The sequence below is a fragment of the Lineus longissimus genome, chromosome 2 (assembly GCF_910592395.1).
Source record: "Lineus longissimus chromosome 2, tnLinLong1.2, whole genome shotgun sequence".
Classification (NCBI taxonomy): domain Eukaryota; kingdom Metazoa; phylum Nemertea; class Pilidiophora; order Heteronemertea; family Lineidae; genus Lineus; species Lineus longissimus.
Window position 1 is genome coordinate 12,260,381 of NC_088309.1, and position 26,700 is coordinate 12,287,080.

The window sequence follows — 26,700 nt, forward strand, 5'->3', positions numbered from 1 at the left end:
ACGTATTTATTTCTGTTGAATAAAAAGACAGGAGTTTGACTGACTCCCTGTCCCTACCGAGTCCCAAATGGTGTGTTTCGTACCCTGGAGCAACCTAGTCATTTTGTTCTAGAATATTCGTAAAAACCTTTTATCTCCAATTTACCTTGGGGCTCCATGACAACAGTGCTCAAGGCAACTCTCATTCAGAGGAAGTGCCTGTCACGCTCATAGTTTCATATCTTTTTTTACGGGAACGTTCATTTTTTTCTGAGCGGAATGGACACCGTCATACAAAGGTAAAGACAAGTTTTTGCCCGAGATAAAATACATTCAACTCTTGGCTACTAAGTTTTTATACTTTTTAACTTGATCTGATTGAGGCATGGGCTAAAGAATCCTGGAATTTGTGAATTTTGCAATGAAGTTGCTTCTGTGATGAGTTTCCAACACATGCAGTGTCATGCACCTTTGTTGCAGGAAATACTTCGTTTTAATTATCTGTCTATGTTGGGAACTCACCAAATTTCTTGCACTCGCTTCAACTTTTCCTTGATCCTGAAGTAACCAATGTGCCCACCAGTACTTACTAAGTACCGGTACATGCTTTTAAGGGATAATAACATATTGTACCAGTGTATTTATAAAGATGAGCAAAATCTTCAGTAGGCCTTTTTAATCTTGCATTTCCTTTCTGGGTGGGTGTGCTCTTTTCAATTATAACACCCAATGTGTAAATCTGAAAGATTTTCTGGTTTTAAAACAAATCTATCTTATCCTAGAAGGTTTTATCAAAGACGTTGTTTGAGGTTTATTTTAGTTTTAATGTAATCTCTTCGATATTTACTTATAGCACAAATGACAAGCTAAACACTTTCCAAAGGCCTAAGGGCTGCATTTTGTGACATAATAAAAGAAGAAAACACTGTGCTTTATTTGAAAACAGGTGAAATTGGTGCAGAAAATTCTTGATATTGTCTTTTGAGCTAATCAGGCTCTTTGTTGTTTATCACTTTTCATTTCAATATCTATTTTAATAGGTCTAACTATTTAACAAAAGCGCGAGTTTAAAATAGATTTGTCATATTTTCAGTCATAATTTTTAAGCCCTTGGTGTGATCCTTAGTTCTAAGCACTGTGATGGATAATGTTGGTTGCTTAAGCACCCCGCAAACAGGTGATTTAAATTGCTCCAACCTACAGTCACGATCACATGCAACAAAAATCACTTGTTTGTGGTGGTCATCGCAGGTGCCTGCAACTAAAATCAGTGATCGCAGTAATCTGTGATAAATATCAAACCCAGCTATTAACAGTTTTACCCGCAGATGAGAGATTTGTTGTCTCACAGAGCAGCCATTATAATCACAAGATGCAGCGATTTTAATTGCTTGTATGCACAGCCCTATAGTGTGCGCTGCAGATAGAACTTATCTTCATTCATCATCTTAGCAGAGGGGACATGTGGCCTCTAAACCTGCATCCAAATGCTAAATGAAATCTACAAACACTTACAAAGTAGGTCAACGTGTTTGTCACACCTAGGTTCAACATATGGCTCTGTGAAGGTTTTTTGGTTGAGTTAACAATGATTTGCCTTGAGTGAACGAGCATGAAAATAGATAGTACAGCAAGTGCAGTATAAGTGATTCCTGTAACCATCCACCTCCGCACCAACCCCGATATGTTGTAGGCAGAGAATAATTGACAAGATTAACTTAGGTTTTGGCAAAACTAAGAAAAGGTAGTTTTATAATGCAGCTGGTAAAAATTAAAAGTGCACCATTCAAGAACTGTAAGGACTAGATGAACCAAAAGCTGCAGAGATCTCCAATAATCAACAAAATTCGCTTTTTGAAGTGGATACCTTACCTCTGAATTTAACTCTGAAATGTGCTTTTTATTCCAAATCATCAATAGGTTTAATTTTCTCGAACTGGGTGCCCTTGAGTACTTTGATTGACACTTCTAAGATTTCACTTTTATCCCGCTTCCAATGATTAGATCTTGTCTTGCTCTATACTTGATGTCATCTTAAGTTTACCTGAAAAATCTGTGCAATTTCATTGAAAATGTTACAGAAATGTTACACCAATTTGAGGTGAACCTGATCTAGAATGGAGGTGTTTTTTATTGGTGCAGTGTTCACCCATGAATCGGCTCAATCAGCCGACAGTGCTGTCTCACTGCTCTGAATCTTCGGCTTCTTAATCCAAATGGCATGTAAAATATCTGAAGGAAATGTCAGATGGACTTGAAAAGTTTGCAAGTTTATTTTGTATGTAAACAGATCAGCAGGTAGGGGGACATTAGAGGAAGCTGAATGGAGTTCAGGTGAAAAGGTGCATTTTGTTGGGTAATTCAGTGATCAGATTGGAAGAAATTCACTTTGAGCAAGCACTCGCCATGAAATTTTTACTGTCAATACTACTGATGAGACTACCTGACTTAATGTATGGGTTTTTAATTTGACCTACTCTTGAAGGTCACAGAGGTCAAACTCTAAAATTTCAGCAAAGGTGGCACGTTTCATCATTAATTGTCCTAGACTCTTCAAATTTGATATGTAGACACCAATTGGGCATCGGTACGTATTCACAAAAACTCAGGTCAATGTGACCTACTTTTCAGGTGTAAGTAGGTCAGGTCATAAAACTCAATGTTGGTCACATATCAAGAAACCTTCACTGTGTGATCCTCAAATGTGCATGATTGATTGATTGATATATCAAGCTTAACATAGTGCTTATAGAATTTTGACCTTGACCTAGTTTCCAAGGTCAGAAAGGTCAAACTCTAAAATTTCACTGAAGGTGGTGCTTTTCACTACTACTTGTCACAGATTCTTCCAATTTTATATGTAGACACCTATTGTGCATCTGTACAAGTTGATCCAATTTAGATCAATTGTGACCTAATTTTTGACCTAGTTATCAAGTTTACAGAGGTCAAACTCTTAAAGTGTCATTGATAGTGCCACATTTTGTCATATCAAAGAGTCAATTTAACCTCTATGTATCATTTCATACCACTAAATCATTCCCAGGTGAGCACAATGTCCCAAGGATATTTCATTTAATGAATGGCGGAGGCCTTTAGGGGTTGCATAATTGTGTCGTCTTAAGGACCCTTAAAGGTCTTCCAAAGCTGATAAATCTCTATTTCTATAACCTGTCTAATTGTGCAGAATACCAGGTTCATCTTAGCAGAAATACCGATCTGTATAATTGCATGTTTCTGCATGAAATTACTGATGGAGTTTACTGTATTTTGGAATCTACTCTGTTCTCAATTAGCATGATTAATCTTAAAATAGCGACTAATTGCCTGATTTCTCATGCTGCATTACATCATCATATCCCTATAATAATCCTGAAATTTTGCAGACAACATTTTATTGAGTGACCCTTCTTCTTATATGGACTGATTTTACATGTGACGCAATATACCAAAATTGTAATTGGCTGCTTGCTTTTGCCCATCCTTAGGAAGTCAGGGTTTATTGTTCTTTTCTCCAGCCTTGCACCTAGACCCCTGAAACATTCGCCCACATTTGGTAAAGTGCAGACATACATCACCTTTAAGTCTTAGCACTGAGATTTAACTGTCAACCTCAGTTCTAGTATCATAAATTCTATTGATTTGTATAAATGGAAATCGCACTCAGAAATCTCAGAATCGAGGTTGCAGTGCGCACCTCGAAGGAGATGGTGTTCTTAATTCATTGGCGTGGTAAAACAATCAGTGAAATTGCAAGTTTGGATACTGTTGCTACTATGTTTTTGAAATTCCTAGACTCAAATGTAAGCGACGCTCTGATTGGGCACAATCGCTTCTGCGATGGCACTTCACCAAATGAGGGTGAATGTCTCTGGAAGTTTTTGTGCAGGGCCAGAGAAGCGCACATAACCCTTGATTTCCTCAGGATGGCTTTTGTCCGCAATTTACCAGATCTATCATCTGCGAAGATATGATTTGGTTTTAGCATCTTGACAGCTATTCCTGTCTTTGGTTTCGCAATAACCCAGTAGATGATTCCCAACTATTCTTTTCCCCTCCAATCGACTTCCACACAAGGATAGAAAGACGGTGTATCAATCAACCGGGAGGACAAAATATTGATGAAGTATTGACATTGTGTAAAGAAGGAGGTTGTACGGTCGACCGCCGCTTCCCCCGGGGATCCTTGCCAACAGTATTCATCGATATTTATTTGGTCATAATCATACACGATGATTAGCTGTTATAGAAACTCATAAAGAGAGTATTGAATGGCGCGACAGGCCGATCCTGTCCCTGAATCCCTAATCAGATTCCAATCAATAAGTCGCTGTATTGGCGTTTATGTTGGCGCAAAACGTTTTTAGCTCTTTTGTATGGATTTACTGGTGCGGATGAGATATAGGTGCTTTTCTGGTCGAAATACAGATTTTCTGGAGATATTTTTAACCCATATTTGTACCAATTATTTATGCTCAGTCGTTTTTTTCTGCATTTTTGAACCGGAGAGAGACTTGGTCGATTTCACGGTGCATTTTAAAGGTGACCTCAACTTGATTTTCATCAATAAAATGCAACAGAACCTCTCTATGAAGGACACCCTTCGGAATGACAAATGCTGCCCCCAATAGGGAGTTTCTCGATTACAGAGGTCTAGTTCTATAGAAACAACTTACCATCTGGTGCCAAAACCACTTTCCATGATAGAAAGTTGAGGTGTCCACTGATGGAGGTTTCAATGTATGGACTTGATTCAACAGCAACATCTTAACAATAGCAATAACCAAAGGCAACAATGATTTGTCAAAGATGCAAATCGACTTTTGTCACTATTCGCTCTACAATCCGCTCTGTTATAAAAGATACTTTAATCCATTCATCTTAAATTTTGTCAGTATTTGTCAAACTGGTGAATTTACAAAATTTCACATTTTTCATCACACGAAGCAAGGATGTTTATATTTCACGTTATTCAACATTTTGGCAGTATTCTGTATTTGCAGTCAAGCTTCTCAATTACACTAAATACACACATTTAAAGAGTGTATGTGCAAATTTGAAGGAGTCAAAAGTACAAAAAAGTATTATATTATTTTAGTTTCTGACTCCTGAAACATTTTCTGGAGGTCAAAATGGTCAAGTATGCCCCTAATGACCAACAGACATCAAGTTAGTCTCGTGACTATACCCCCCCCCCCCCCGATTTTTAGCATGAAAGACCAATGTTTGACACAAACACAATGAAATTACTAAAGAAAAGCGAGAATTGATAATTGATATAATATGTTAATATTAGGAAAGCAGGATCTGTTCTAATTACTGACCCATTGCCAATGTGTGTGTCAAGACTGCCTCAGAAATGAGTTGAAATCAGCATCTTAATGTCTTACCTACATGGGCCATGTGCTGGATTTGTTAGACCTCTTGGTTTATGTGCAGAAAATGTTTAGATGTTGTGCAGTGATTTGCTGAAGTGCCGTGCAGGCAAGTAATTTAAATCGCAGCTCCCTGCAATTATAATTACTGCTATGCGCAACCAAAGGTTTTCTTGTCTATGGGAAAAATTGGTTATTGATGGGTTTAATGTCGACAACAGGTGGCTACAACTAGCGATGACCAGGGCAAACAAGTGATTATTGTCAGATATAATTGAAATTGCAGGTTGCTGCAATTTGAATTGCTAGTTTGCGGGGCACATTACTTGAACATGAATTGATTATTCCAATGAGTTTCTGACATCTCTGTATTCAAATTCTTGCCTCACCTCTTTGAACATGTTGAAACCTTCCCATCAATCATGTTGACTATCTCTAAGATCCTCATCATATTCTCACCGAAACACCTGAGGCCACCTATCATATACCATTTGTCTCAATTTCACTCTCCATCCTATTTTGATAGATTCTTACCATTTTAGAGAGAGGATTGTTAAACCTATTATGCCAGAGAAATATCTATATATCATAGCCACAATGATGATGGCTAATAAAATTGGTGCAAAATCCTTTCCAATTGAGAGTCAAGGACTAGTAGCTTGGAATACACTGCCTGTTCAATGGCTATTGTCAGAAATGTGTCATGCACTAAGAAAATGAATTTTAAAGGAAACCTTTCATGAAACGCTTATAAAAATGAGGAAGTTTTGAATGGCCGAGATATAATCTAAAGCGGCAATAAGCTGCATTGATGAATCTTAACAGTTTCTAGTTCCCCTCAGGTTGTTGATTATTTGAGATGGGCATCTGGGTAACATTGCATAACGTTGCATAACATTACTGACTCCAGTCAATGGATTGCATAAGAGGTAATCACCAATTTAGTTCTTTTTACTATGTTCAGCTAGTCTAAATAAAGATTTTGTGCCACGACTGGATCTCTTTAATCTGTATTGATACATTTTAGATTTGGATCTTATTTGACTATACTTACTAGTGCTTAATTATCATTTTAGCTGACAATTCTAATGTCTACAGAGCGTCATCATTGAAATGTGTTGAAAATGCATCTTGATAATGCAACAAGCCCTTTAACAGCATTGCATAATCCTTTAATTCGAAGAATCTTTGACTGCGCATTTCTTCTGGCGTGTATCCCATATTTGTCATAAAATCAAAGAGTTGTAATAGTTTGAGATTGAGATTGACATCCTAATGATTGCGCTACCAACTAATCACTGGTCTGGGACTTGAAAGTCTTCTGAGACTAAGGGTTAACTGGAGGTTGTATTTTACAAGTGAATTTCAAAATTGCAATTAGAACACTAAATGGGATTTTGCGAGGCCATTTGTTTCCTGAGGTGTTCTCTTCGGTAGACAAAGATGGGTGGATGATTGGGGGGGGGGGGGGGGGTCAAATCTCAACAAATCTTTGGATGTATCTTTTGACAAACATTTTAAGATTAGCAAATGTTTGTTAAAGATACCATTGTATAACCTTAACCTTGACCTACTTTCCAATATCTCTCAGCTCTGGTGTAAACCCCAAAATTAATGAGACAGTCTCATGTTTTTTGTTTTTTTTCAAACACAGTTCAGTTTAGCACACCATCCACACAAGTTGACAGAATTCTAGGACGATTTGACCTTTTCAATGTTTGTCTTGAGCGCTGTGTAGCTGCAGCTCGGACCTGTGATACTCGAAGAGAGTAGAGCTTGAATCATGGATATACAGGCCAATAGCTGGGGGTAATAATGTGAAGCGCTTTGAGCGACTGAAACCAGTTGGATTGAGCGCTATATATGGCAGTTTATTGTGCAAAAAATCGTGAGATATTAGAAATTTCAGTACTTCAGAAATCTAGCAATTGGAGTAATCCTTGAATTAGTTACTTGTTTGAGAGGATTATAAAACTTTCCATGTTGACTTTCATCTGCCACTGCAAGACAACAGGATTAGTGGATTGACTGACCTTCACGAGATGTTGGCATTTATCAACAACCTACTTAGCTGATTTCAATAACTTTGGTCATTCTCAGATAAAATGAGATAAAATTTGAAAATGCAATTATAGAGGTGTTTCTCTTATGTTTGTGTAATCTGAGGGTGGAAGGGAGAATGCTTTACAGATACATTTTAACTTAGTTTGTGAATGTTGGTGATTTTATTTTTAAGAGGCTTTGGTAGAAAATTGAAATTAGTCAGGTGTGTGTTCAGACAGGGTCCCCAGGAATCGGATTTCAGGGGATGATAGAAGTTAAATTGACAATTTAGGGAAATTTCTGCCAGGTCTAGTTTGCCAACCTACCTGTTGATGGAATCGGCTATGGTGTGTGGAGTACTCAGTTTTGTTTCGTTGTGTTTTTGTCGATACATTTCCTGCCTAGAAGAAGAGGCAAGTCTAGTTTTGTCAAGCTTGGCTTGAAATAAGCTGCAGTCAAGAACCTGTACTTTATTTGGAGAGAACATACCTGTTTTTGTAGTCAAGTGGGTGAAAATGGAGCCAAACGTTTGAGGAGTTTGTCAAGGATATAATGTGGTCAAGGGGCTCTTCCAAGAGAGTGAGCACATTTACTGGAGTCATAATGCGCATTCTTGCCGTCATCTACCTCAGTGGTCAGGCAAATCACCTCCGGATAGCTCGTGATCATACACGCTACAGAGGCAAATCACGCCGCTGCTAATTCCAATTACGTGTTTGTGAAGGAGGGTGCAGGACCGCCAAGTCCTTCGACCGCCTGTTACCCGTCGATAATGACGGCTTCGCACAGTCATCAGAAAATCTATTTGGATGAATGCATATTCGAGGTAATGACTTCTCTCTCTCCTTCGAGCAGGTAATGGACAACTTCACGTCATTACAGCCTCGCCTTTAGAACTTACATTACTCACTTATTGTCAAAGCTTTATCATAAATACCCTTCAGCGTTTATACATAGGCGAGTAATCCTCCATTGCCGCTCGTCCTTGTTCAAGGACGCAGGTGTGACGAGAGATGGCCAACTGACAGAAGAGGGGGCTCTGGTGGCACCAAAAGTTGCAGCTTAACACCTTCGCTTAAAGGGACAACCTGGGCGTGGGATATTCCTAGCCAGGAGGATAATGCCCCTGCTTGACACCATGCGCTGCCACTTGTGGTATCACACCCAAGCTGATCTTTGACAATGACTTTTGCCAGTGTTTCGATGCTGTTTTGGACATGGCTTGAGAATTTCAGGCAGGCCAAAGGTTACAACCCATTTTAGTGCATTGTTTATTTCATTTCAATGTCTTTCCATTTATCCTGTTCAGAGAAGTTGCGGTCCTGCTGGAAGCTGTTTTTGTATAAAAAACCGACATCTCTTATGTCCAATTTGGCCCTTTAATACCTGCATGTGCCTGCTGCTCTGTTGCTAATCGCCCATTTGTTGAACGTGAATTTCACTTCACGGTCCGACGGATTAGATTTGTTTCAAAATCAAAATTAAAATATCCTCTATCATATGCACGACATACATTTAGGCCATAAAAGCTGCTTTTATCCTTCATTCCAAATTTGGGCTCGTAAATGTCGAGTGCACTGTCCGTCTTTCTGTCCGTCGATATAGTAATTGGTTTCCGCCAATTTCCAGGAGAACGCTTCGACTACCAATGCAATTATTCGTGATGGTAAATGAGATGTATAGGGGAACCTTCCTTTCAAAAATCGGCATGATTCAAAATTCACAATGGCCAACACGCCCGCTTTTCAAAATCAGAATTAGGTTTGGACTTATTTAAACATCTGTGCTGAAAGAGGGGGGTCAAGGAAGCCATCAACATCCGGAAACACAAGCCGTCGCTAAATTGAGATGGGGGCGCTACCAACTGCCCAGGATATGGAACCATCTGATACGTTCTGCGCATGCGCAGATCGTCACTGACGAAGTAGTTGGATTACTACGAAGGCTTTGGTAAAGCTAGACAATTTTATGCTATTTAAAAGTTTTACAAAACACTTTGATTATTTAAACATCCTTGCATACATGTGCAAGTCTTTTATATGCCTTCATTTCATAACAAGTTCTGTATTCATGTCAATGTTTGTGTTTCTTTATTTCACAACTGATTCCTTTGCTTCTGTGTTCTCCTCTGAGAAGTTCTCTTGTCATGGTAATGCAAGTAAAAAGAATTCCTTCAATGCCATGCAGTATTGAAGATTGATTTATTCTTCATCCAGTAGGAGCAACGTCAGCCAATTCTACCATTTCTTTGTCGAATTGTCCAATCCAACTTGCTATAATTGCTCTCGCCTCTAGCTTTATCGGCACGTGCATCTCTCGATATTCGAAATTAAACATCCAATTGAGGCAGCAGCTTAGAGATAATCATATATGTCTATTTCGGATAAGATGAAATAGGAACAAAATTGAGTTTTCGGCCAGTTTATCTGCATGAGCTCACAAGCATTGCTGAGATTCCTTTTCCCAGTGTCCAATACTTCGGATTGGTGATGAGAATCGATATTGCATTTGCATGGTCAAGTTGACAGAGAGAATTCTAAACCAGGTTTTCGATGGCTCTCCAATAAAATTTGCTCAGCTGTGAACTTGGCACTGTATTTAGAAGTGGCAATCATGCAACAAGAACATGGACAGAGGGACCCTTTGTGGTGTAAAGGCTCCTTTCTGTGCGAGTTACTGTTTCCTAATCATAAAATTTGGACCACAAATGTAAAGAGAAATACTTTAAAAGAGCTGTGACTCAATTTTATATAACTTGAACTTGGCCAACAGAATTTGCAGGAACTTCAATCAGAAACATTTGCTTAAACCAATTTCTGCTCAATAATTCCACTTCAGGGGAAGCAATTTGACCTTGATCTACTTTATAAGGTCACATTAAGAGTTTCTGTCGAAAATGGCTCATTTTGTCCTTTCAAGTCAACTTCCACAATTGATCACCTACTCAGCTAGAATGTTAGCCCATGTCATCGACTAGTGTGTGTCATATCAGAGTAATACACTACTGTTGTTCTTAGCCAAATAATCATTGGTCTAACTACATGTATGGCTTACTTTCACTAGGGATATGTTGACCTTGACCTTAGCCATCTAAAAACACAAGCATGACACTATGACATACTACCCTTTTGTCCGACGGTTACCTTTAAACTTACCATGACATACTGCCCTTTGGTCCGACAGTTACCTTTAAACTTACAATGACATACTCCCTTTTGTCCTACGGTTACCTTTAAACTTACAATGACATACTCCCTTTTGTCCTACGGCGACCTTTAAACTTACAATGACATACTCCCTTTTGTCCTACGGTGACCTTTAAACTTACAATGACATACTCCCTTTTGTCCTACGGTGACCTTAAAACTTACAATGAGATACTTCCTTTTGTCCTACGGTGACCTTTAAACTTACAATGACATAATCCCTTTTGTCCTACGGTTACCTTTAAACTTACAATGACATACTTCCTTTTGTCCTACGGTGACCTTTAAACTTACAATTACATACTTCCTTTTGTCCTACGGTTACCTTTGAACTTACAATGACATACTCCCTTTTGTCCTACGGTTACCTTTAAACTTACAATGACATACTCCCTTTTGTTCTACGGTTACCTTTAAACTTACAATGAGATACTTCCTTTTGTCCTACGGTGACCTTTAAACTTACCATGACATACTCCCTTTTGTCCTACGGTGACCTTTAAACTTGCAATGACATACATCCTTTTGACCTCCGGTTACCTATAAAACTTACCATGACACAGTCCCTTTTGTCCTATGGGTACCTATAAAACTTACACTCAGCTGCAGACACTCAGGTCTCCACTTGGTACCAGGTGTGTATGTAACGCTATCAACATTGGAAAATCCGGCTTGAGATGCTTTTCCTTATAAAAAGTTACCACATTTCATATAAGGCAATCCTCTTACAACATTCTCCGACTTATAACCCGACAAAAGGTCACCCATAAGGAGATGAGACAAATACCATGTGATGGTATATGAATCCAGTTAGGACTGGCTTGAAGTGGTAGGTGCATGCCTCAGAAACCTAAGAACTATCAATTTCTTCATCTTACATAAATTACTGCTGTCACAGCAGCCTATTTGCCAAAATAGGGTTAGGTGTTTCGCTAAGAGCCCTGGCTTCCTTGGCGCTTATGACGTGTTATCAAGAAGCGGCACGAGAATAGGATGATACTTAGGCTTTTGTCGTACCATTATTGGTTCATTTGAAAGTGCAAAGTCAAAATTAGTTTCAAGTAATGCGATAAAGGGAACTTAGCCTGGGGGGTTAGATGCCGCAATTAAGGATGGATTCCTTGAGCTTGGATTGTTAGGAAACTGGGGAGAAGTTCTAGATAATTCTTCTTGCTTATGTCTACCCTATTTCAGTGTTGATTCTGCTTATTTGATCTGTCGGTGAAGGCAGATTAGTAATAACGGTGCTCTGAAATCATTTCAGTGCAGGGGGTGGGTGGCTCATCATCAGGGGATAAGGGCTTATTCTGCAGGATGATTCGCCGGGCAAACTTTATTAACCTAATGGTTGGATTGGTATGAGAGGAGTTGGAGGATGGGTGAACTAGACAAGCTGTAGCTTTATCACATTGCTTGGGTGGATCCTAAAATTGAAGGGTGGTGGCCAGTCATCTTTCTCTGATCAGTGGTTATGGGATCTGCTCTGAGGTTCAAAGTTGTCTCTCCCTGAATAGAACAAGGGCCACATACGAAAATCTGTCTTTTGTGACGACATTTTACGGGGCAAAGTAAAAACGTTTTCATCATGATGAATATGATAGTTATAAAATTCGTTCAAAGATTGTTGCTTGTTAACTTGATATACTGAGTTTAATCACAAAAATATCTAATGCTGCGAGTAGTTATTTTATTGTTTCACCCACAGAGGAGAGATGTTTTTGTCACTTATTGCAGTGATTATAATCACCAGTAGCAGTGGTTTAAATCACTAATTTACAAGGTGCTTTAAAGAGAACGGGTTAAAATCGCGCTGATTTCACTGTTATGCTGCCTGATTGACGTGCCGTTATCACTTAGAATGTTTTGCAAAACAGCCATGATTCAACTGGGTTCTTCTTTTTATGGAAATTTCTCTAAGTCAATTATAGATTATTTGTGATGGCCATTGATGCATGGGTACGGTGAGTCAGATGCACGTTGATGAAATGAAATGCTTCAATTTACTGTGTGCTGTTTTCAAGTCTTATGAAGCTTTTCAATCCTTGCTTGTTCCAATTGACACACTGTTCTCTCTCATCTCCACTTATTTGATTTGGGCAGATTTATGATATTTTCTTTTCATTTCAACAGCTATAAAGTTTAAGATTGCAAATCTTTGTTGACTCCTTGTGATGGCATTTCCAGTGGTATGTCGAAGTGGTGCAGTAAATGAAGTCAGTGTTCAGAATGATTGCTGTCACTGCTTGTGGGTTTCATTCTTCGACTGTAGTCCAAAGTACGGCATACATAAGTGATATAACAATAGTCCAAGAACAGAAGATTGCCATTGCAGGTTGTTTACAATTAGATAAACTTATCACTGACAGTCAAAGGAAACCTGTTGTCTCTTTTCTCGTCTCGAACTTACTGAACAGCGGTGCCTGGAAGAGGCCTGGGAAAATGTCTGCATCTCCAAAAAAGCTGTCAAAAAGTGTGCTCATTTTCCAACATTGTTGAAAAACCTTCTTTCCCAGCTTTGCTCAGCAATTTGGAAGGCCTGCCTGATTCTCGCCATCTGGGGAATTGATTTAAGCTACACAAGGTGTGTAAAATGAACATCTTGATATACAAGGTTACGAGATTGTAGCAGCAGTCACTAGAAGTCCTGCTGTAAGTGGGAATTTAAGAATTTCTGGGGTAGGATAAAAACAAACCCATCGATACAGGCTAGGTGTGTTGTCTTTTCATCACAGAACCTCCTTTAATACTCAGCTCCTTTATTTTCATATTGGCAATTTCCTATTCTGATGATTCCCAGTTTTTGTCCCGGGAAATTAAATGGACTCAGGAATTTCTGTTATCAGATGACAAAAGTGTACCCTAAAACCCGTAGCTGGTAAAATAATATCATCAGCGCCAGCAGTTTGCTTTAAATGAGATGCTTAGGAGGCAGCAAAAAATTTGCTAACCTACATCCCCGATCAATCTATCAGAGTGAAAAAATGCAGAAATCAATTTGTCCTCGACATGAACAAGCATCTGACTGTGATTGTCCAAATAGGAAGTAAATTCATCGCTATTGGAGTCAATGAGGTTAAGCTTTGCACTGACCAACACAGAAGTAGATGAGGAAAAATAAGACAATGCGCCCCAATCTCATTAAGTGATGAAAAGTCTGTTTTTTATACCGACACGAAGTTCTGTTCTGTGAAAACTTCTGTTGATGAAATTGGTGTTTCTTTAATGGTTTCTTGGGTCGGGAAAGATTGGTGTTGAGAATAAATTTTTGGCACCTCGTGATTTTGATCTGGTAGGATTTTTAGAATTAGGTCCATCCCCCTTTTATTCTTGCTGACATTTTCGAAGAAAACATTTTCTTGAAAGGGTTGTATCTTGTATAAAGATTGCTGTAGCCTGTGTTGGCAGATCCAGGACTCTCTTGTAAAAAATCACCTGGGCAATTCCTCTTTTATAGAGGCATCTTTCTCAGATTCTCAGAAGAAGTTTCTTAAATAGGCGGGGGGTGGGGCAGGGCACTGTAGCCAAGCATGGCCTGGACAATTGTAGGAGCTTGAGCACTATAGCACATTAATCCCAAAATGAATTTATATTTTTGAAACTTGGTGAAATTGAATTTCCCAAATTTTTTCGAAATTTTGATGTTGGTTTTATGTCTCAATGCCTTAATGTTTAAAAAACAAGTGCATTAATCTCTGGCAATTTGAACTGCCAGAGCTAAATGCATTTGTTAAAATGTACCACCGGCGTCTTTGTGTTTGCAGTTCTGGAGTTTGAAATTGCTGGAAATTTCAGTAAATCATTATCTTAATAAAAAACAAGGCAATTCATGTTTCTGCTTCGTGTAGCATTGCTACTACAGCGTGTGCTAACTAGCATTAGCATTGAGCCATCAGATGACACCAAATGGTGATTGATGCGCAATGCAAATTAGCGCTCTTGCGCAAGTCGTATTCATCATTGGTCTGATTTGTGACACGTTTAAATCACGTCGATCCATTCTCAAATCCTCGTTTATCTTTTCTTGTGCAGCGATAACGGAAATAATTGCTGTTGAGAATGTGCCATTTCTTTCGTGAAGTTGGATAGTAGAACATTTTGTCTCCAGTCCTCCTTGATCCACATGATGAACCGTTCTTACAAAGGAGAGTGTACAAATTAAAGCACCTCTACACATGGCCAGTGGATTTGTGGAATAAATTTCTTTCAGCCCATCGGGAGGAGGGATGCTCTTACATTTAAAACCATCTGAAAAGTTTAATAAATGAACAAAGGACTACTACTATCCAAGGACAACTTGAATGAACCAGTCCCCCCCCCTTCAGGTCATGCATGTTGTACATCTATATGGCCCTGATAGGGTTAACCTTGTGAAGAACTTGTGTGATTTACCCCGCTGAAACGTCAGCAGTTTATCATTGAAAAACTTTAGTCTGATGGTTTACCCTGTATTTGATCACAAAACTCAATGCTTTTTGGTGAGAACAGCAAGTGGTCACTCCATCTTTGCCTGAGGATTGTGTTATCTTGTAAAGAAGCTTTATTCTGGAGATAAATTGTTTTCCTTTTATGAGGTGTAGTTAACCTGAATTTTCAGCAGTTTTTCCTCTAGTGATTTGTCTTGCCTGATGGTTGACCCTGTAAATTTCACTTCAGAACTCAGTGGTTGTGGTGGGAACAGCAAGTGGTCACTCCACCTTTGCCTGCAGCTAGTCTACGAGCCTGTGTTTACCTTGTGAAAGATGCTTCTGGCTGCTTTGATCCATCTGTTAGATTATATTTCACAGCTGTCCAGCCCCTTAGGTGGTCATCCTCATCTTACTAATAGCAGGCAGAGGACAAGTTTGCTAGTGACCATGCTTGTCATGGTGAAAGGGCCATTGACCTCGCTTTTCTTGTGTTTAAGGATTGACCATTGGCACCACCATTATGGCTTGACCATGAAATCCTAAACCAATAAGAAATTCTTCAAAATGAAGTGAATGCTAATTTCAAGGGTGGGAGTCTGTTTTCTGGAAACAAACAATTTGCTCCCACCCTTGAAATTGGCATTCACCTCCTTTTAAAAGAGTTTGTTAGGATTTCAAGCCCCAGCCAAAATTGTGGTGCCATTGGTTTGTGTAGGAACCAAGTTACCTTGCCTTGAGCCATGATTACGCATTATAAGACCAGTAGCACTGTGTACCCCGGGTACAACCAGGTCTCTGCCAAGGATGACTTATAAAATGCAGCTTTGTCAGCTACAGCTCTGACGTCCTTTGCTCTCCATGCATTGTTAAGAGGTATATTTGACTCATGCCCACAGATCTCTTGCCCTTTCATGCTATGCAAAAACTCTGGGGATTTTTTGAGATGCTAAACATTCTGATATCATGCTGCCAGGAGCTTTCTTGTAGTTTAGTAGAACTGGTGGAAATGCACAGTTCAGGTCCACAAGCACTTGGCAGTTTTCGGGTGCTGTGCTGGTCATATAAATCATAATGTCATGAATATTCTTACCTCAATACTAATATTCTTGTTATCAAATTGAAGAAAAAATTCCAAACCTCATCATTTCTCATTGGCCTTTTTTTCCTGGTATTTAAACATTCAGCAGGGTATGATTCAAGTGGTTCATAAATGCTTGTGTGTACATTTGTGCGCTCTGCTCCCCCTTTGGAAAACGGTGTCTTTTTCTGTGGCACGGTTTGAAGAAATTGGTGCATTGAATGCTGTCTCTCTACTCACTGCTGTATCTCAAGGCAAACTGACCCTCACTGGATGTGATCATTGGTCCGTACTGTCTTATCCTCAGGCCACAGTAGCATTTTTTCAAACAGTCGCGGCCTTTCCTATGTGATTGCCATACATCCACCTAGAACGGTGTTTTTTTGAGATGGATACATCAATTTTGGAGATAGTGCTAGAAAGGTTTGCTGTGGGGGCAGATGATATGCATCATGCACAAGCTTAAAAGTAAGAATCTGTAGGTTTTTTTAGACAGGATATCAGACATTCTACAGGCTGATGATCACAAACAATGCTAATAGCTTGAAACGCTCCTTGGCTCGCTTGTTAAAAGGCATGTCCGCTCATAACATCATGTGGACATGTCATTTCATGTACATGTACATCAATGCCCATGTAACAGCGTGTTTACATGCTGTTATGAATTAACATGCTTTCTAACAAACCGGTCTTGGATATTTTTTTACCTCAAAAAGTACACAATAAATGTTGTCATTCTCAAAACTGAAAAAAATGTAATATTGGATCAAATTGCAAACTCGAACATTTTGTTAAATGGTGCAAAAACCATCCAACTACTAAATATCATCATCAGACTTACCCATTATCATAAACTAATTGATATGAAATCTTTCAATTACAGTTTTGCAAACAATAAGTACCGCAACATGTTCCTGTTAAAGGGGAACTAGAGGCAGAAGATTGGTGGTCAGACCACTGGTGATCTCCAGGTGACTATATAATAGGGAATGGTCTGGTTTGATAAAAAGGGATGTACAATGTGAATGTACTGTGAGATAGTAGAGACACCTAACGGCAACTTTGCTTAACTTATTCTGGCCAACATGGCTTTTGCCTATAGTTTCCCTTTAACAGTAAATAGTTTATCCGTCTGGTGCAAATGCAAGCATGTTTAAGATAAACGCAGTGAGCTTGAAGGCATCTGACGTGTCTGATGCTACACAACTAAGGCAAATAGCTCTGATGATAAGATCAAAGAAGAAATAAATTGGTGTAGAGTGAATTAGTCAATAAATGATAATCACTTTGGTGACTGTTACAAGTGGAAGCTTAGGTTGATAAAATGTAGTTCTACAAACCGCTGCTAAATCTCTGGTGAGGCAAAAGTAGTATTATGGTTTGCTCTATTCATTGTGACATTTAGGCCTACGATTCAAGGATTCAGTGCTATTTAACTACCATTTTACTCACTTCACCTAACGCAAACCAAATACTTGGAGAAAGTGTGGAGTTTGGGTAGGTTGTCATTGACTATTTGTACAATTTCTCTCTTATCAGTCTTGTAAAAGTAAGTTCATAGAGGTTCCTTCACATCAACCTAGTAAAGTGCTAACTCATAAAAAATCTCTCACATCAGCCCTGTAAGAGCAGGTTTATACAGGTCTTCTCACATCAGCTCTGTAATCGTTAGTTCTCAGAAGTTCTCACATGTAAGTGCTGTAGAAGTAAATATGTGTAAGTTCTCTAACATCAGCCCTGTAAGAGGCAGAGAACCTAAATTGCCACAAAGCTCTGTTGATGATGATGATGATGAGGAGGAGGAGGAGGAGGAGGAGGAGGAGGAAATTAGTCCTCACATATGGTGTAAAAGGTTTCCTCAAATGCCTTGGACAGGTAAAGCGCTGTACAGACTAGCAAGTTTTGTTGCTGCCACCAATGACTATTATCACAATAATGTGCGACAAAAGCTCTCATCTGCGGTTAAATTGGGAATTGCTGGGTTTCATATTGATTGCAGGTTGCATGCACCTGCAATCACCTGCAATCACCTGGGGGAAAAAAAGCAATCTTTGCTTGATCACAGGTCGCTGCGACCAACATTGCTTGTGTGCAGGGCACTTTAGAGATATTGATAAGTAACGTATTCTATCAGATATCAGCTCTTGTCTAAGTAAAACTAGAGGTGTAATATCGTGGCCATTGTGATAGGAGATGCTGACTGAAATCCATACCGTAACTAGAAGCTCTTCTGGCATTCATATATCCATTTAGAGTGTACACATTCATACGAGACACCACATTTATCAGCTAAATGATATGATAGTGGACCTCAGATATCCCATCGTATATATAATCAATTGATCGCAATGCCTCCCTGATTTCTTGATAGATTGCCATATTTGCAGGTATTTAGATTTGTGTGTTTCGATTGACGCGGGGAATATACGTCATAGCATCTGGTACCATGGGGAATATGTCGAAGCAATTTCGAAATGCATTACTAAGATTGATCAGTAGTCCAATCGGCAACTGAATGTTCATGATCGTGGCTTTTGGTTCTTTAGCACACAATCGTCTATTTAAAGAACATAACTTGATAATAAATAATAATTAGATCCCAAATAACATGTTGTTCTTCGGTCTGTTGTTGATAAAACTAAAACTGTAGGTCCGATTCCTTTTCTAGGTAAGCCATTTTCAGCTCACCTGGGGGAGCTTATCTCATTACGTCGTCGTCTTGTCCGTCTGTCGTCCTTTAACAATGGTGGCACGTTTGCTCACTGTTCTTGGTGTGTGCATGTCTTATGACAACATGACGTGACACACAAAAATTCATCGCCATTTGACCTACTTTCTGGGTCCAGGCAGCCATCTTTGAAAACCTTATTTTGTCAATATCTTATTGACGCTTATAGCTAGAACCATGAAAATGCTACTGTCAATACTTCTGAGACTACATGACATAATATGCGGGGTTTTTATTTGATCCACTTTTGAAGGTCATAGAGGTCAAACTATTAAATTTCAGCAAAGGTGGCACGTTTCATCATTAATTGTCCTAGACTCTACAAATTTGATATGTAGACACCTATTGGGTGTCTGTACATATTAACAAAAAATCAGGTCAATGTGACCTACTTTTCCGGAGTAAGTAGGTCAGGTCTTAAAACTCAATGTCGGTCATATATCAAGACATCTTCACTTTATGATCTTCAAATGGCATCATTGATTGATATGTTCAAGATTAACATAGTGCTTATAACTTTTGACCTTGACCTAGTTTCCACGGTCAGAAAGGTCAAACTCTTACATTTCACTAAAGATGGTATGTTTCAATACTATTTGTCACAGATTCTTCAAATTTTACATATAGACACCTGTTGGTCATATTAAGAAGTCAATTTAACCTCTATGTCTCATTTCATCTGGTACTAAATCATTCCCAGGTGAGCACATTGTCCCCAGGACATTTCATTTCGAAAAACTTGCCAAATTCATGACACCATATCAGGTTGCATGTTGAAATAAGTAAACAAGCACCACAATGTAATATAATCTGTCCCATATCAGGTTGCAGCCAATGAAACCATCCCAGATCTACATCTGAGGGATAAAACCCCTGTGCCAGGTTGTCCCCACCATGCTGACATTGATCTTATTTTACCTTATTCTAAAACAAATTGTAGAAAACCATGTGAAGGTTGAAAACCTTGTCAAAAACACTTCATCAAATTATTGAACTCCTGGTACTGATGTAAAAGTGACATTAGTGGAGAAAAGTCTGAACAAATATTGAATTGCACAATCCTCTTTTAGGCGGTGTAGTCTCACAGCACTTTTCTTCAATCTGTACTTTCAGAACTGGTAGAATGTTTTTCAGTGTTTTTATGGAAACACTGAGATATGTTGGACGCTAAAAAACGTCACTGCACTGTTCTGTGTCACAATGACTTCTTATCTAAAACAATTTTTATCAGTAATCTCATTAATTTCATTATAGATCCAAATCTTGACTTTCATCAACATGATTTCGACAAGCCACTGGACTGAAGTTATAGTTTAGTCAGGTTGAAGGCTGTAGAAGAAGAAGAATTAGCATGATTTGAGACAATTACAGAAAGGAATTATTCACAATAATTCCCTCCACGGCATTCACTTAATTCGTATCCTATCGGTTTAATCTTGTGGTGGTGGCTATCAATTTTGATAAAAATTTTCATTTCATTAATTCATCAAAAGTAATTATTCTCTATTGGAAAGAAAGTGAGGCAACTACTGGTATGAATCTTTAATAGTCAATCGATCAGTAATTTAAGGCATAACCCTTACATTAATTCAGTGCGAAACATGAAACATCACAAATGGCAGCACATTTTAGGAAACTGCTTGACACTTTTAGGTCGGTAACATTCAGGTAGGTTATCAGTCTTTTCTCTGCCAGGTTGCTTTCTTGATGCAAAAAACTGTTAAGCATTGTTAAGAGAAGATGCAAGATGCTGAGTTGTAATACTCTGAATTGTTATGACCCAAAAATGCAGTCTCTTTGGTAGATAATCCAATGATCTTGGTCATGAAACCAGAACAATTCACCCAGGGTGATCCCTTTACCTGATATCATCCTTATCAGCGTACAGTTCATAAAATCCGTTCTCTAAATTGTGCTGCCAGTTGGGGAGTTTCATGTTTCACTCTGAATTAGCTGATGGTATTCCTTAAGTTATTGATCAACTGACTACTATCAAAGATTAGGTCCTCAAGAAGAAGAAAAAAATTCACACCATTATTTGAATTATATTCTTTTCAAATAGAGAAATAATGGCATAAAGTGAAAATATAAATTGTAGGAAGAAAATTATTTCTGGTGAGTTTTCACCATCGTTTTTGGAGCATGGCAGATCTGTAAATTGCATGAAGAAAACCTTTTCTGGTGATCGAGTTTTGACCATCGTTTTTGGAGAATGGCAGATGAAGTTGATCGAATGTCTGTGGATTTGACACGTTCTTGTCCATCAACAATGAAAGAAACTGGTCATCTACATATACTAACTGATTGTCATGTCTACCATTAGTCACAAGCGAGTTGTCAAGCTCACATTTGTCACCACGACTGACTCCTGCCACCATCAACACGCGTTCCATCAGATTCCAATATGTATTGGCAATAACCTGAGTCGCAGCTACACATCAGTGATATTAGCAATCACGGCTAGGCCATAGCCCAAGGGATGTTGTCCCTGAATACCACATTATTAAATTTTGGCTTGTCCTGGGAACTAGCCTGGGGGGATTGATGGTGAATATTTGCTCTGCTTTCCACAAGAATCTATGAATAACAAGGCATTGTTTACTTTTTGTCTATATCTCGTGGCCAAGGTGTCCATATATTGTATGCGATTGTCTTGTTAGAATCTATCGATGTCAACCGATTTTTCAATATTTTTATCCTGTTACAAGTTTGTCAGAGATCAAGGGTTTGTAACCTCCAGTCTCTACTGTCTTTCACATATTGATATTGATTTTTAAGATCGTTAGGATCAAAGAACTAGCAACCATGTTTCTGTACACATTTTGCTCCAGATTTCAAGGAAACTTTCTTAACTTGGTATAGACCGCCAGAGATTCGCTGGCGTTTTGTTTTTATGGTTCTTGAATAACGTTAACTCATGAAAAAGAAATTTAAAAAAAGAAGAAGACCAGCAATCGGAATTTCAGAAATTTCAAAATAAAATAGCCGAAAAAAATGGTGATTGCCAATTACTTAATTATAAAATCTATAGCTGATAACTCCATACATGAAGGAGTAATAAGCCGCACTTACACCACCTGAAAATGGACCACCAACCTTGGTTCGGGAACCAATGCCGCACCATCGAAAATCCACCAAGCGCTTACACCAGCGCTGCAGCTAGTTATAAAATCCGGCTACAGATGGCGCGCAAACAATAAGCAGAAAGCGCCATTTCGAAAGCGCCGCCTGGAGCCGAACCATCTAACTAGCTAATTGCCGATCCATTTGCGCTTACACCACGACAAAGCCGAGCTTTCAACAAGCCGGGCGAATTTGGACCATCAAGCTTGGTGGGACAAATTCGCTCGGCAATTTGTATCGGCAATGGATTGCCGAACCAATTTGTCGCGGCAATGTGGTGGTGTACGTGCAATTGGTCCACCAATATTTCGTGGTGTAAGCGCAGCTACTCTCTTTACGTTTAGGTAGTGAACTAATGAGCCGTAGACATTTCTGTGCTCAGGGGTGGATACAAGAGGATGCAGCTGGAGCAACCCCTTTTATTTCAGGGAAATCTTTGAAACTGACCATAAAATTTTGAAAGTTGAAAATAAAACTTCAAAGTTCAAAGCACTGAGATGACTCCTCTTTCTTTGACTCATGGATCTGTGCCTGATGCTTGCTAGGTAACTGCAATGATCTCAATAAGTTGGGGTTCTCCCAAGATCCAGATTTTATCCTCTGGGATGTCATGCTTTAATGGTGCTCAGGTTAGAAGTACACAATCATAGCCTATAAAATTTTCTTTCATCCTCATAATGTCAGTATCATCGTGCTTTGGCTGTACATAACGGTATAGAAATGAGTCATTTGCATGTTAAGCGTCTTGAGGCTTGATCCCACCCCAATCCTGACACGGCCTAGACAAGGTTTCCTCCATGATTAGGAGCCAGAATCAATCAGACATTTCATGGCTTGGGACTTAACGTCATCAATCTCCTTTGACAAGCCAAAGTGACCTATAATAGCATGTTGTTCATTACTTTACCAACTTGATGATATTCTATCGATTTATTGGATTTAAGTAGTAAGATGTATTATCTTCGGATTAGGCGTTTGTCCAGTTCATAAGATGAATTCCTGTGGGGTCCCTATACATAGAAGTAGAAATCCCAAAGTATGCAAGGCAGTCTTCATAGTTGGTGTTAAGTTCGCATATTGTGTTCTCCATGTTCCATTTTGTAGCCCACGTGATTCTCTGGAACGAATACAATCCCCGATCATGGCCCAAAGAAAGGTCATCCATTGACAAAATATGTGATCAAACTACATCATCTCATATCAGGGATTGTAAGTCTTCAACAATTTACTCGGTTGTCCTCTGTTCATCTTTCAGATGCTATCCAGTGGGTTCCCTTCTAAATATCATATCAGTCTTGGCTAGGGTCAACTGTTATTTCAGTTTCTGGCATGTGATCCAATATCAGTGATGATTAACAGATGACAACAAACTTACATCCAAAATCATTAAAAACTCTACAAGTGTCCCACCAAATTGCGCAAGGCGAAGATATTGTTATTGTCTAGACCTTTATCGTTACTATCTGTAAAGGCCTACATTGTCTGTTGACAGAGCTTTACTTTGTATTTTCCTGTGGATAGGGTTTATCTAGTACCATTGTCTAACACCAGAGTGACAATCACCAATTTTTTGCTCAGTTGAACATGAATATGGTAGGGCCTGGTTGTTCAAAATAAATTTTGTCACTAACGCTGGCGTTAACTTAACTCAGCGTTATCTCCTTCAGTTAAGCCTTTAGACTTAACGCCAGGTTAACTTAACGCCAGTGTTAGTGACAAAACTTGCTTTCAACAACTGGGCCACTTCAGTGCAGGAAATGATGCTGTTTCTCTCTGGCATTGTCTGGTGGCTTTATTTCGATGCAAGTTATTTGCTTGGTGACTGTGACCGACCACAACGGTGCAACGATGATCTGCTGTTATAGATAGAATCAGGCCTCTATAAACCAGACTGCCAAATTTGCAGAAAGAAAGTGGCAAACTCTCGAGGCTTTTGTGATAAAAAACATTTTGTTTCAGTAGATGTTATTCCATTACAACTACACTTTGTAAGAGCCGGTCCTTGTGTCTCAGCTCAACTTTTCAGGCATGATTTATTGCCTGTGTCTTGTTATCGCCAAATCTACTCATCTTTCACGTCTGCAAATAGGTGACAGCCAACCAGTGAAAAATACAATTCCCACTGTAATAGAATTATATCAGTCGTCGTGGAAACGGGCGATGCTTCTGCCAAGATCTGAGTGAAAGTGTAATTGAGTATTTGATACAGATGAAGATGTAACGAAATCAATAACAAATCAGTCACCCGGAAAAATACATTCGGGGGCATCTCATGCAACAATCTGTTTGAAATATTTTTACAATGTCAAGCAGTCTTTCTTCTGTCTTAGTGTCCATCCAAAGTCTTCGTTATTATGGCATCCATTAAAGTGCCTTGTTATTGTTTAATTAAGGTAAATAGATGGATAGGATATCCCAGAGTAGAATCTTCACTGATACTTAGGACTGTCAAAATTTGTAGTTTGAAATTTGACTTAAATTTTTTCAGTTGCCAGTATGTAAATATGTGTTAATTTCAAACTTCAACAATGCTATAGGTTTAACACAGATGTAAAATACTATACATGCCAAGTTTCATCATGATGGCAGTAATAATGAGTTCACTACAGCAATGTTTATGTCAAACTGCCAATGGTCCACATGTAAACAATTTACTTGGATGAACTTGGCCATTAATTTCATGACACGCTCGCAGTTGGAAGTTAATCCCTTCAACCTCAAGACACTTCATCCCAGTTACAATCAACTGCCATCAGATATCTTGGCTTTCAGCATCTTGACCTTGTGGGTGCTCCATTCCAGGACCTTGTGGGTGCTGTACCTTTAGCAATTTCTACCTACTGACATGAAACTTTGTCATCATGATAACAATCCAAATACCTCAGGTTGGTTACTCTTGGCCATTTCAGCTCATAGTTAGGCCTATGGTGGTGTACTGTGAAAATACAAAACACAGATACCTTGTTAAAGCTGCATCGTCACTTCTACAACATGACCATTATTGTAGACATCTTCAATTTAATATTCCTTATCATAACTCAAGTACCGGTTCCGAGATTCATTTCATATTAGAGTTGGATAGTGGGGTAGAATGAGCCAGCTGCCCTATTGGTCTTTGGTTCGTCTAATAGTCAGTCTGGCTGCCAGGCAGATATCTTTAATAGATTTCCTCTTCTTGACCGTAAGTGGACCATCCCTTGCCACATCAATTTCATTTCATTGTCCCCAAGAGGTGTCCTATCGATCTTCGCCTACCTATTGCACCTATAGTTTGACTTTCATATTTCACTCAAATATCATTCCTCAATCCATGCCTACAAAGTGGGAGTATCTTTGAACGCGTGCTCATTTACATCACATCTAGTTATTGATATGATTGAGAGCCAATTTTATTTATTTTATCGGATACAACTTTGGAGCTGACCCCTCGAAGACCTTGGCATTCCATGCCATCAAAACGAAGGGGTTATCATATTATTTATCTTTGGTTCATCACATGAAATATTCCAAAATTGACAATGATTTTCAATCCATCATGGAGAGATTTTTGGGCAATCAAGTGAAAAATATCTCTCAATCATTGACTTAAAGTTTTTTTATTGATTCTGAGGTCATCGCTATCTCTGGGAAGGGTTTCTTCCACTGCAGCACTTTAGATATCATTCAATCTAATTCACCAAACTGCCAAGTCATTTTGACACTGACAGTTTCCCTTCCAAAGGATGACACCATCAGAAAAAAACATGGTCTTGTATTTTCTCACACAAAAAATCAATGTGCTATATTAACTTCATTTTGAAGAAAAAACAGGGAGACCAGAGGCAGAATGGTTAAAGGGCCAGGCTCACTTTCTGGAGGCTGTGGGCTCAACTCTCGGAAGGATCACCACTGTTTTGTCTTTGAACAACACACTCAACCCTATTTTGCTTCATCCTTTGCGTGGGATGTAAAACCTTGGATCCTTTTACCTGTTTTTTTTTTTGCCCAGCTTGAATTAAATCCTTAGGTGTTCATACCCTCCAGTTATGACAAACATCAAAATAGCAAATTTAGGGTTAGAGTTAAAAGAAAGCTGTTAATCATGGAATAGGAATATGAACCAGGGGCACAAAACCTGAGATATTAAATAGGTTGTGCATCATTTACGCCTCCTACTCTGATTTCAAATTTGAGAGTGAATTACACTCGTCTAATGACTAATTAGATTTATACTGATAATATGTGTTCCTGCACATACCATAATCTTTTAAACAGTGTTGTTTAAAGATTTGTTATAAAGATGCAGGGGGAAGATTGATATAAAAATGCTTGACAATTAGAATAAATCTGGAGACAGGGAAAATTTGGGGGAGTAAGTGTTTTAATTTCTCATGACCAGCAAATTTTGCACAAAAAAACCCAGCAAAAGCAAAATTTCATTGAAATTTATACTGTCACAGTGTTCTGATTAATGGTAAATTAAAACTATGCCAAAGATGCAATTCCACAAAACCACAATCTATAATAGACGCAAATGTTTTCTGTTTTAGTAACTGTAATTCAGCCTCCGAGATGAAGTCAGAGTGGGAGTCGAAAGGGTGCGTAATCTTCCTATTATACGGAGTGGCCATGCAATGCCACTAGGCATGAGATGGTTCGAATAGTTTTAGCACTTTAGTTGAAGATTTTCATTTGGCAGGAGGGCGTGTCTGACATCGCCAGAAAGGCTATTTCCTATTCTAAACCAGACTGAAGCAAGAATGCGTGCTATGATACCTTGCTT